General features: G+C 50.7%; 2 long non-coding RNA genes across 2 annotated transcripts; both read left to right on the forward strand.

Annotated features, from left to right (window-relative positions):
- The first annotated feature begins 2612 nt into the window (after nt 1-2612).
- LOC135293222 (uncharacterized) lies at nt 2613-4428 on the forward strand. The gene is made up of 3 exons (XR_010355333.1): nt 2613-2827; nt 3358-3444; nt 4304-4428. It is a non-coding gene; the product is annotated as an uncharacterized LOC135293222 (long non-coding RNA).
- A 7469-nt stretch (nt 4429-11897) lies between these two features.
- LOC135293232 (uncharacterized) lies at nt 11898-12733 on the forward strand. The gene is made up of 2 exons (XR_010355338.1): nt 11898-11970; nt 12432-12733. It is a non-coding gene; the product is annotated as an uncharacterized LOC135293232 (long non-coding RNA).
- The last annotated feature ends 310 nt before the right edge of the window (nt 12734-13043 follow it).

Genomic DNA, 13043 nt, shown 5'->3' on the forward strand with positions numbered 1-13043 from the left:
GTTACTTCTGAGGCAGCTTGAACTCCTTCGTAGGCAGCCAAGATTTCCTTCTCTCTGGGAATGTAGTTTGCTTCAGAGCCTTCATAGCTCCATCTCCAGAATCCTAGTGGTCAGCCTTGAGTCTCACCAGGCACCTCTACCAAAGACTCCAGGACAAACCATGGTTCCCAGCTGCAGAGTAGAGCACATTCTTCACCTCTGGTCCTATCGTGACTGGGCCAAAGGCTACCGCATGAGCGATTGCCTGCTTAATCTGGGCAAGGGCTTGTTGCTGTTCAGGACACCAGTGGAAATCGTTCTTCTTGTGGGTGACAAGGTAGAGAGGGCTCACAATCTGCCTGTCCTCGGGAATGTGCATTCTCCAAAAGCCTACGGCACCTAGGAAAGCTTGTGTTTTCTTCTCCTTGGTAGGTGGAGACAGAGCGGTGATCTTGTTGATTAACAGGAGATAAGGAAGAAAACTATGCCCCTCCTGGTTTCAGCAGCTCTTGAGGATGGGAATAGAATACATGTTTATACTGTAACCTAGAACAAGCGGTCACCCCAGTGTCCAGGTGGCAGCAGCAGCAAAGCCACCCAGCACCAGCACTGACTGAGCTCCATGCTCAGGAGGAGCCGTGGATGCCCACGGTGTGGGCAGGCAGAAGCCAGGCAGGGGCTGCTGTTGAAATGGAGGTTTTGGGGGGTTCAATTAAGTTAGCAATATGTGGACTAAGCATTTAAATTTTAAATTGTAGAATTATGTGTTGAATTTTAACCTTTTACTTAAGAAACCTCTGCCAAGGTACAAAGGGCATAGGAAAATGCAAATTTCTGAAGCTTCTTGCTATTGTGAGAGTCTGTCCAAAACTTCCCTCATTTTTTGCCTCTCGATCGTCATGAAAGCCAAGACCACCGGGGAAAGGGAAAGATCCTGTTCTGAAAATCCAGGTCTGTCTGGTCCACCAAGCCAGATTATTGCCTATGGGTGTGTTTGCTCAACTCATGGAACAACACTGCACCCAAGAAGGGGCAGTGTGCTCTCCTTTGCCTGCATCACCTAGCAACACTAGTGCTGGAATTTTTCCACCCTTCTGACTTGGCTGGACTTTCTCTCTGGAATGACCTTCCCGGAGGTCACCACAAAAGGACCCTCCACTCACCGTACATCAACCACCGTGACAGAGGGACTGAGATGGGAGAGGGCTCTCCCCTCAAGGACTGGGACATGCGACCCCTACATGGAAAAGCTCCCCTCTTCTTCCCAAAAGGACTGAGACTGAAATCCCCACCGTAGGGTAAGGGAAGGTATGCGTGGGGACCGGAGCAAGTTTTGCAAGCGACCACGGGACCGAGAACACAATGGTTCCTGCCTACGACATCTGCTGCTGACGACACCTGTTCCTGATGGACTACTGATGGACTCCTTGTACCCTTTATCAATAGACTATTTTGAAATGGGTCCCCTTCCTCCATTTCAAAAGGACTATAAAAAAGGTTAGACCTGACTGATACCTTGGAGATCTCCCCTGACGTGAAGACGACAGGCCTCTTGGCCAACCGGACTTTGAGGGACTTTGTCATCTGCACGTCTGATAGCTATATACCTCCTTGCCCTCCCTCTCTTCTTTTTTCTTTTCCTTATTCTTTTCCCTTTCTTCATTCCCCTCTCTCTAATGCGTCTTCTCTATGGCTATTTAATAATAGTACATGTATTTTGATTTTACTGCAAATCCCCTTGTTGTGTCAGTTTTTGCACCCTGAGATCAGTGAAAAAGAACCTCCACGAATCACGTCCTTAGGACGGATCGTGTCAGCGCGGGCAAGAGTGGGCAGGGAATTGATAAGGCCCGGGCAGCGGGACAGCCTTTCCTGGCTGCTCCTTGAAGAAGGGAGTTCACAAGCAGCAGAGCACTCGCTGCCTGCTGTGTCTCGTCCAGCTGCGGCAGGGCTGAGCCCAAATGGCTCCAGCAGGGACAAGATCTCTCCTGGAGGCAGCGGCGCAGGGTCCTGCAGCCTGCTGCCTTGAAAACCTCCTGGAGATCTGTGTTCTCGAAGACATTTTGAGGGACAATTCCCAGAAGCCGCAGTCAGCTGAGGCAATTCAGGGTGCAGGAGGAGCAAAATCATGGAGTTGGAGAGGAAAATGCTACCCTTGGGGAGCAGGAGCCAAGGGCTGGGCAGCAGAAACAAGGGACTGGGAGCAAAGCACAATCTTTGTCCCATATGAGAGGCAGTGGCCTGAATCCTCAGCTGAAGAGGCAAAGCGGCTGAAAGCAGCATGGGTGGGGTTTGGCTCCTTTTTTGTGTTGTAGGGCAGCTCAAGCCTTTTTCCCTTGCATCTTGCAGGAGGCTCTGGAGATGTTGCTCTCGGGGGGGCCTCCAACAGCTCAAGACCATCCCTTGGCTAATTATCATTATGCAGATAACCTAAGCCCAGCTTCTTCCTTCACTGACACGTGCTGCCGTGCCCTTAATGGCCGTGTCAAGCATTTCTGCTTCAATTAGTTGTGCTTTAAACTAGCACAAGATCTCGCCTTCTCTGGGGATGGGGAAAGCACCAGCATCTACTCCTTCAGCTTGACTCGTTTTCCATGCCTTTTTCCCTGGGGAATGCCTGCTCTCGTCTTCATCACCTTCTGAGGGAGCAGACATGCACACACGTGAATGATGGCTGGTGCCAGCTTGCTTTCGGCAGCCAGTGGGATCTGCTTCAAGTGGCTAGAGGGATCAATTCAGCTGCTGCTTTTTCTTGCCAGGCTCTGATAGATGGACAGCTGAGGAGAAGGAGGCCTTCCAAAAGGCTTTCCACACCTACGGCAAGGATTTCCATCTCATCCAGAAGCAGGTAAAGCCACAGGACATACCTCACCTTGGCAGATCATCAGAAGGGACATGTTAATTATTGCTGGTACCAAATACTGCACCTATGTCCCTCTCTTCTCAAGTACCAAAACTGTTAAAGTAGTCACAGAACAGGACATGGAAGGCCTGCGTGAAAATGGTGATCCTGCCTCTGCAGCCCTTCTCTCCAGGCTGTTTTGGAAGACAAAGCTCTGTTCTGTCAGACTTGTCTCCCAGGTGTGCTGTTGCTTCCACAACACCTTGTGCTGGGATAACTGCAGTGAACAGGGCAAAGAAGAACTCTGCTAGGGGGACTTGGTGTTGATCTGTGCATTACATGTGTTACCACGTAGCACAAGACCCGGTTTATTACATTGCATAATGCCTCTCTGACTCCTGCATATTGATTTCATTTTACACCCTCCTCAATTTTCTCCATGACTTTAATTCCTACTTTACTCTGTAATCTCATTGTTCTCCAATGCACCCTACAGGATGGCCATCTCAGATTCCTTCTTTTGCTTTTCACAACAGATCCCGAGTAAGACCGTGGCACAGTGTGTGGAGTACTACTACTGCTGGAAAAAAGAGCAGAAACTTGCCAGCAGCACTCTTGCTCAGGTGAGTGGGAAGAAAATCCAGACATGCCAGCAGGGTCAAGAAACTGGCAGAAGGGCACAAACCCTGCTGTAAGCCATGCCAGACACCGCTTTGCCTGGCTCCCTTGGTCCCACGCAGCAGGAGAGGCGCAGCAGGTGCTGCCCGGGGCTTTCTTGTGCTGCTGCCCTGAAATACAGAATTGTGGAGCATAACCTTGACCAAACGAAGCAGCACCGCCACCAAAATGGGCTTCGACTCTCTACAAATCGATTTCTCAAGGGCTGGCACCCTCAGATTCCTATCAGACCCTTCATTCCCCACTGCTTGCTAACATCAGCCATATGGGCCGCCTTCATGGAGATGCTGCCAAATTTTAGAGATCTTTTGTAGCACCCCAGCGTATCCTCAAGAAGGAGCTGCTGGTGCTATGGCACCTTTAATACTTTCCTTACCAGCAAACAGCAATTTGCTTCACAGAGAGAGACAGAGAGAGGGAGAGAGAGAGATTATTTTGGGTAGCAGAAAATGGGTAATCATGTGTCTTCACTAGTGTGATTGAATGTAAAATCCATGCCCTAGACATGTGGGGTGGAAAACCAGAGATAAATAGATGTTAGGCAGAGAGGTAGAAATAAGACATGCAGAACTAGAGATAGCCACGTATTTATCCCACCCCCTTAGAGCTGTAGGAAAGGGGAGTATTTTCCTCCAAGTGCTGGGTTGGCAGCCTGCCGCAGCCCACTGCCATATCCAGCCCTTTTCTCAGCTCTTCGGGGTTTGGAAGAAATTGCTTAGGCCGATAGATTTTTGGGGTGGACGCTGTGAGCGTCTCAGCTTTCTGAGAGGAAGGAAGCACTGATAAGGATTCTTTGATTTCCAGACTGCGGGCAAACGGAAGAGGAGGAAAAGCCCTCCCAGGAAGGAGACAGGGGAGACCGGGAAGAGAAGCCGCAAGCGGGCTGGCAGCGCGGAGTGTCCCTGCTGCCAACCGCGCCAGCCGCCCCAGCCGGCGGGAGGCCCCTTTCCGTGCGGGCAGTGCCAACGGTGCGCAAGCTCCTCCTCCTTCTGCTCCCAGCTGCCCCTTTGGCCTAAAGCACGCTGACCCTTTCCAAAGGCACCACAGGGCAAGCTGAGGCCACTTGCAGGATCGCCCCTGGCAGCCCTGCTCAAGCTTACAGCCCACTTGACACCCAAACAGCTTCCTTCAAACCCAGCATTCCCAGTGAAACCTTGCCATGCCCCAACAAGACACAGTTCGTACAAGCAGGAACACATGCATCAAAGCTTGCTTTGATGCTGCTGATCCAATTAAACCTAGGATCAAGCAAAAGGAGGAAGACATTTCAAAGAATTGAAACCAGAAAGATCAGACTCATGGTGCTGATCAATTTAATAAATACGTAACAGCCTGAAAAGATGGAAGTTCATCCAAAAAGGGAGATCTCGGCGCTTGGCTTAATGGTGTGTATGAAGTTAACAATGCATGGTTTGTTTCCTGTCTTCCAGGGAGTTTGAAACCATCAAGGGGAGGAACAAGCACAGGAGAAGACATCGCCTACGCAAGGATGCACAGCCTCTCCCCAAGAAGAAAAGGCCAAATTAGCCCTGCATTTGCCCCAGGCTAGCAAGAGTTAGGGGTCAAGAGGACTAGATAGAAATAAGATTGTTTATCAAGTTTTTAGGATTGTTTGTTCTTCTATTAGTTTACCTGGTAGGAATCTCTTCTGTTTATTAGTTAAGGTATATTAGTATTATTCAAGATGTATTAGTAGTGTTAGATTTAGCAGTAAATGTAAGAGGTTTGTTGTTTGCTATGGTTCAACTTCTCATATTTTTTCTTTGTTGAGACATGATCTGTCTTTATCATTAAACCAAAGTTTGTTCCATTTTGCCTTTTTGTCTGTATGAAATCCCCGAGGCAGTGTTCGTTACATTTCCTTGGTGTTGCACGCACGGCATTTGCCCTGACAGAGCAATGGGGGCACATGAGTCCCCCCCAGGCCCAGCCCCTGGCTCAGCTGGCAGCACTTCCAGAGGCGTGTCCCCATTACTGCCAATGAAATCATGGTGGAGCTTCCTCCTTTGATTCCTGAACATCTCAGCTGGGAGTGGCTAGGGAGGCTTTGCTGAATTCAGTGCACAGGATCTAAAGGAGTGCTCTTGTCTCACTGTACTTGCTGGGATAAAAGTAGTGGGTTGAGGCCTTTTGGTTGCCCAGCAACATAACTTTGTTTCATTTTGGGGGACAGATGGACTTGAGCACCTTGGAGGACTTTTCTAACCTCTCTGATTCTAGAAAAGAAATATCCACATGCACCACAAAGACACCAGGAGTTCAGATTCAGTTTCTCTTTAAAGGACCAGGCTCTGAGCCTCCAGAAATGTCCTTAGCTAAAGCAGAGCGGCTGTGAACCTGATCCTCTCACTTCTCACAGCTTTGGTATTTGCACCAAAGAAGAATCCAAGTCACTCTTTTACCGAGCCCAGCAAATGGCTCTGCCTAGCAAGGCTTTGGCAGCAGGGGCTGTGGAGGATGGCGAGGGGGCGAGGCAGGGGGGAATGGCCAGGCTGCTTCTGGGAAGTGACCAAAGCTTGCCCTTGCCTGCTGGAGCCAGTGCAGGTGGGATCTGGAGCCTACAAAGTATCTGCCTTGCAGTGGGCCTCATTCCAGATGTTTTCCCAGCAGGTGGCTGGCGTGGGTGTAACATGCAGGCTGGGAAGGAAGCAAGATTTGCTTTTGCTTAAACCTTAGGCAGGAAAGCAGTACAAGTGGCTGGGTTTTGCCATATCTGGCACCTAAGTATTCAAACAAAGCTGAGGGTCATTAGTGTGGAAAAGAAATTCTCTTGGTGTTCCTTCCTTAGAGGAATGCCAGAGTAGTAGAGATGAACATTCCCCCTTCTTCAAGGGAGCTGGAAGAGAGACCTAGAAATTCTGCATGACGTGTTGACTACAGCAATGCTGGTGCACTGCCCCAGTGTGTGTGTCCCCATCAGCTGCCCTGAGAAACATCCCGTTTCTCCAAGTTTCAGGGAAGGAGTGTTGAGGTGAGAGACCAGCTCAGCTGGCCAAAGGAGGGAAAACATCAAGTGACATTATTGGGCACCAGACAATTGAGAAAGGGGGCAGGATGAATGCCGCCACTTGGAGAGAAAGCTTTGCACTTGGTTCTGCACAGAATGATTTGCAAGCTCTAGCTCCTCTCAGAGCCAGAGGAGAGGCAGCGGCAGGAGTCCTCCTGGTTCTGCAGTGCAGGAAATGTGGAATGGGCCCTTGGACAGAGCCAGCCTCCTGTGCCTGTTCAGCTGCAGGCACCTTACAGAGAAGCACAGAGGAGAGCCAGAGCTGTCCCGGCTCTGCTTTTCCCCGTCCAGAGGACTGAGGAGAAAAGCCCCAATGGGGAGCTCCTCAGAGCAAACTTGCAGCAGAAGAAGTAGAAGGGGCAAAGGTGGCCTATCCCTGTTTCTGTCCCATGGTTCCCCTGGGGTTCTGCATGGAATGTTGGGCTGTGCCCGTAGCAACTGCCCTTGTCTGCTGCTCCTGCGGCCGTTGGTGGAACACTGGTGGAGCAGCGCTGGAGCAGCAGCTGCAGCATCTGCTCCTGGGCTGTCCCTCAGCAGCCACCTTCTGCACTCAGCGCCACAGCTGGCCTCTGCAGCGACATCCTCATCTCCTCGTCTGCTGCCAGGCATCCCCACAGCACTTTGGCACTGTGCAAGGTAAGAAAATCCCCGTGGGCCCCCAAAGCACTCACAGAACGGCAGGAGGCTCCAGCTGGCTCTGCCACCAACCACCACAGACACGGCGTGTGGTCACTTTCCCCAGACGAGGTTGCACATGAAAGCAGGCTGCAACTTCTCCAGGAATAATGCTGCCTCCAGGGGAAATACACACATTTCCATAGAGGACGTAGGGAGCTGTCACGGTGCACTTGCAGATTCTCGTCCTCTGATGACCTGTGTAAAAGTTCTTGGCACCCATTTAAGTCCTAAAACTACGTTGTGGTGACCCCAAAACCAATTGGTCATTCCGGAGGAGGTTAGGGGTTCAGTGTCCGCTAATCCTGTTACGCCCTCACTCTGGTCACACCTCCTGCAAAGCTTGAAAAACCAAAAGGATGGGACTTCTCCTCTGGGATGCCTGCCCATCAGAGCATGCAAGGAGTTTGCTGGGCTTGTCCTGCAATACTGGCTTTCATCCTCCAAAATGATCTGGTTGCAGCAATTCTTATGTACTCACATACTTACATCACTTCCAGACACTGGAAGAATATTCTATTTTCATAGCTTTTTTGATTTTTTTCCACCTGCCTTGCATCTCTTTTCCAGAGAGATCTTGCTCTAGATTTGTCTGTGTTGTTCAATGTGTGTAGGGCTGGCTCTGCCTCGCGGTCAGAGGCAGCTGTGAGATGCCCTCTTGAGTGGTGCTTCTCAGGAACACAATCACAGTATCACAGCATTTTCTGGGCTGGAAGAGACTCCCAAAGATCATGGAGCCCAGCACCTGGGCCTGCTCAGGACAGCCTTAAGAATCCCAGCCTGTGCCCAAGAGCAGTGTCCAAAGACTTTTGGAACTCTCTCAGCCTTGGTGCTGGGAGCCCTTCCCTGGGGAGGCAGTTCCAGTGCCCAAGCCCCCTCTGGCTGAAGAACCTTTTCCTTCCATCCAACCCAAGCCTGCAGTAGTGCATCTTCCATGCCATCCTCTTGGCTCTTCTCACTGGCCCCAAGACTCACAGCACTCTAGTGCCTGCCCTTCAGCTTTCCTTCTTCAGGAAGCTGCAGACTGCTAGAGGGACCTGCCTCAGAAATTCCAAGTGAAAAACACAACAAGGACACCTAACGGAGAGGAGCTGGGACAGAGGAGCTTGGGGTTTTCAGTGATGATGAGGATGAGAAGCAGGCTACCGACACATCTTGGCAGAATGAGTTTCATCTGGAGCGTTGTTTTGATCTCTTTCAGGTGGAAAGGAGAGGCACAATGAAAAGGAAAGCAAGAGCCCACACTGAGCCGTGAGTTTTGGCCTAGGGTTAAAGGACAGCAAACTTGAGGAACGGCGAGCAGGACAACTGCTCTTTCAGAGTCACGGTGGGATTGGTCCAAGGCCGTGGCTGCACGCCAGGTGTCTCTTGACCACTTGCCTTTCTTACATCCTCCTCCTTCTTCCTCTAGACACATCAATGTTGGCAGTGACTTTCAGGCAGAGCTCCCTGAGGTGCAGACCGGGCCGCCAAGTGAGGATGAAGAGCCTGCAACCCTGGTCTGGAAGCCCTTGGAGGAAGACGACCCTGACCTGGAAAAACCGGACAGAGGTAACTGTCAAGCTTTCCTTCCACTCCTGAGATAGTCGGGCATGTAACGTGCTGGTTTTTGGGTAAAAAGGCAGCTTTTGGCAGGCTCTGCTTCTCTCCTTTGTCATGCCCATCTTCCCTTGTGGAAGTGGTAGGGGTAAGGACAATGCTCTGCTTCTGCAGCAGAGCAGGAAAAAGAGCAACTGTGCTGCTCTCCAAATGGGTCAGGGGCATGTGCCACTGGAAGAGGGGAGATTGGCCTCCACTCCTTATGACAAAAGCTGCATGGAAGGGAGAGGCAGCACTAGGTGGGCCCTTGCTTCAGCTGCCCCTTGCTTTGCTCTCGTTTTTGTGCTCTCCAAGCTGCAGGCTTTAGCTCTTGTGCTTTCCTTCTGCCTTGTATGGCAAGCCTTCCCCTTTGTTGGCTCACGGCTGACTTTGGGTGGGTTTTTGTTGTGCTTGCAGTCAGAGAACTGTTGGACATGGCCAGCTCCCGTGGCCTTCCCGGGGCAGCAGCTCAGCTGGAGCTCGCCCTGCACTGCCTGCACCAGGCTCGCGGCAGCGTTCCGGTAGGAAGCGGCTGTTTGGGCGCGGGCAAGAGTGGGCAGGGAATTGATAAGGCCCGGGCAGCGGGACAGCCTTTCCTGGCTGCTCCTTGAAGAAGGGAGTTCACAAGCAGCAGAGCACTCGCTGCCTGCTGTGTCTCGTCCAGCTGCGGCAGGGCTGAGCCCAAATGGCTCCAGCAGGGACAAGATCTCTCCTGGAGGCAGCGGCGCAGGGTCCTGCAGCCTGCTGCCTTGAAAACCTCCTGGAGATCTGTGTTCTCAAAGACATTTTGAGGGACAATTCCCAGAAGCCACAGTCAGCTGAGGCAATTCTGGGTGCAGGAGCAGCAAAATCATGGAGTTGGAGAGGAAAATGCTACCCTTCGGGAGCAGGAGCCAAGGACTGGGCAGCAAATATGAGGGACTGGGAGCAAAGCACAATCTTTGACCCATATGAGAGCCAGGGGCCTGAATCCTCAGCTGAAGAGGCAAAGCGGCTGAAGGGCAGCATTGGTGGGGTTTGGCTCCTTTTTTGTGTTGTGGGGCGGCTCAAGCCGTTTTCCTTTGCATCTTGCAGGAGGCTCTGGAGATGTTGCTCTCGGGGGGGCCTCCAACAGCTCAAGGCCATCCCTTGGCTGATTATCATTATGCAGGTAACCTAAGCCCAGCTTCTTCCTTCTCTGACACATGCTGCCATGCCCTTAATGGCCGTGTCAAGCATTTCTGCTTCAATTAGTTGTGCTTTGAACCAGCACAAGATCTCGCCTTCTCTGGGGGTGGGGAAAGCACCAGCATCTACTCCTTCAGTTTGACCCGCTTTCCATGCTTTTTTCCCTGGGGAATGCCTGCTCTCGTCTTCATCACCTTCTGAGGGAGCAGACATGCACACACGTGAATGATGGTTGGAGCCAGCTTGCTTTCGGCAGCCAGTGGGATCTGCTTCAAGTGGCTAGAGGGATCAATTCAGCTGCTGCCTTTTCTTGACAGGCTCTGATAGATGGACAGCTGAGGAGAAGGAGGCCTTCCAAATGGCTTTCCACACCTACGGCAAGGATTTCCATCTCATCAAGAAGCAGGTAAAGCCACAGGACATTCCTCACCTTGGCAGATCATCAGAAGGGACATGTTGATTATTGCTGGTACCAAATACTGCACCTATGTCCCTCTTTTCTCAAGTACCAAAACTGTTAAAGTAGTCACAGAACAGGACATGGAAGGCCTGTGTGAAAATGATGATCTGGCCTCTGCAGCCTTTCTCTCCAGGCTGTTTTGGAAGACAAAGCTCTGTTTTGTTAGACTTGTCTCCCATGTGTGCTGCTGCTTCCACAACACCTTGTGCTGGGATAACTGCAATGAAGGGGCAAAGAAGAACTCTGCTAGAGGGACTTGTTGTTTATCTGTGCATTACATGTGTTACCACCTAGCACAATACTCGGTTTATTACATTGCATAATGCCTCTCTGACTCCTGCATATTGATTTCATTTTACACCCTCCTCAATTTTCTCCATGACTTTAATTCCTACTTTACTCTGTAATCTCATTGTTCTCCAATGCACCCTACAGGACAGCTGTTTCAGATTCCTTCTTTTTCTCTTCACAACAGATCCCGAGTAAGACCGTGGCACAGTGTGTGGAGTACTACTACTGCTGGAAAAAAGAGCAGAAACTTGCCAGCAGCACTCTTGCTCAGGTGAGTGGGAAGAAAATCCAGACACGCCAGCAGAGTCAAGAAACTGGCAGAAGGGCACAAACCCTGCTGGCAAGCCACGCCAGACGCCGCTTTGCCTGGCTCCCTTGGTCCCACGCACTGGGAAACGTTCAGCAGATGCTGCCCTGACTTTTGTTGTGCTGCTAGCCTAAAATACAGAATTGTGGAGCAGAACTTTGACCCAACAAAGCAGCACCACCACCAAAATGGGCTTTGACTCTCTACAAATCGGTTTCTTAAGGGCTGGCACCCTCAGATTCCAATCAGACCCTTCATTCCCCACTGCCTGATAACATCAGCCATCTGGGCTGCCTTCATGGAGATGCTGCCAAATTTTAGAGATCTTTTGTAGCACCCCAGCGTATCCCCAAGAAGGAGATGTGCCAGTGCTACGGGACCTTAAATACGTTCCATACCAGCAAAGAGCAATTTGCTTCAGAGAGAGACAGAGAGAAAGAGAGAGACAGATTATTTTGGGTAGGAGAAAATGGGTAATCATGTGTCTTCACTAGTGTGACTGAATGTATAAGCCATGCCCAAGACATGTGGGGAGGAAAACCAGAGATAAATAGATGTTAGGCAGAGAGGTAGAAATCAGACATGCAGAACTAGAGATAGCCACGTATTTATCCCACCCCCTTAGAGCTGTGGTAAAGGGGAGTATGTTCCTGCAAGTGCTGGGTTGGCAGGCTGCCGCAGCCCACTGCCATATCCAGCCCTTTTCTCAGCTCTTTGGGGTTTGGAAGAATTTGCTTAGGCCAATAGATTTTTGGGGTGGATGCTGTGAATTCCAGCTTTCTGAGAGGAAGGAAGCACTGATAAGGATTCTTTGATTTCCAGACTGCAGGCAAACGGAAGAGGAGGAAAAGCCCTCCCAGGAAGGAGACTGGGGAGACCGGAAAGAGAAGCCGCAAGCGGGCTGGCAGCGCGGAGTGTCCCTGCTGCCAACCGCGCCAGCCGCCCCAGCCGGCGGGAGGCCCCTTTCCGTGCGGGCAGTGCCAACGGTGCGCAAGCTCCTCCTCCTTCTGCTCCCAGCTGCCCCTTTGGCCTAAAGCACGCTGACCCTTTCCAAAGGCACCACAGGGCAAGCTGAGGACACTTGCAGGATCGCTCCTGGCAGCCCTGCTCAAGCTTACAGCCCACTTGGAACCCAAACAACTTAGTTCAAACCCAGCATTCCCAGTGAAACCTTGCCATGCCCCAACAAGACACAGCTCATACAAGCAGGAACACATGCATCAAAGCTTGCTTTGATGCTGCTGATCCAATTAAACCAAGGATGAAGCAAAAGGAGGAAGACATTTCAAAGAATTGAAACCAGAAAGATCAGACTCATGGTGCTGATCACTTTACAAATGTGTCACAGCCTGAAAAGGCAGAAATTCATCCAAAAAGGGAGATCTCGGCACTTGGCTTAATGGTGTGTATGAAGTTAACAATGCATGGTTTGTTTCCTGTCTTCCAGGGAGTTTGAAACCATCAAGGAGAGGAACAAGCACAGGAGAAGACATCGCCCACGCAAGGATGCACAGCCTCTCCCCAAGAAGAAAAGGCCAAATTAGCCCTGCATTTGCCCCAGGCTAGCAGGAGTTAGGGGTCAAGAGGACTAGATAGAAATAAGATTGTTTATCAAGTTTTTAGGATTGTTTATTCTTCTATTAATTTACATGATGGGAATCTCTCTCTTTATTAGCTAAGATATATAAGTATTATTCAAGATGTATTAGTAGTGTTAGATTTAGCAATAAATGTAAGAGGTTTGGTGTTTCTATGCTTCAACTTTTCACATTTTGTCTTTGTTGAGACATGATCTGTCTGTACCAAAGTTTGTTCCATTTTGCCTTTTTGTCTGTATGAAATCCCTGAGGCAGTGTTCATTACATTTCCTTGGTGTTGCGCAAACGGCATTTGCCCTGAGAGAGCAATGGGGGCACAGGAGTCCCCCCCAGGCCCAGCCCCTGGCTCAGCTGGCAGCACTTCCAGAGGCGTGTCCCCATTACTGCCAATGAAATCATGGTGGAGCTTCCTCCTTTGATTCCTGAACATCTCAGCTGGGAGTGGCTGGGGAGGCTTTGCT

This window comes from Passer domesticus, unplaced genomic scaffold (genome assembly GCF_036417665.1).
Source record: "Passer domesticus isolate bPasDom1 unplaced genomic scaffold, bPasDom1.hap1 HAP1_SCAFFOLD_89, whole genome shotgun sequence".
NCBI classification, from domain to species: Eukaryota; Metazoa; Chordata; class Aves; order Passeriformes; family Passeridae; genus Passer; species Passer domesticus.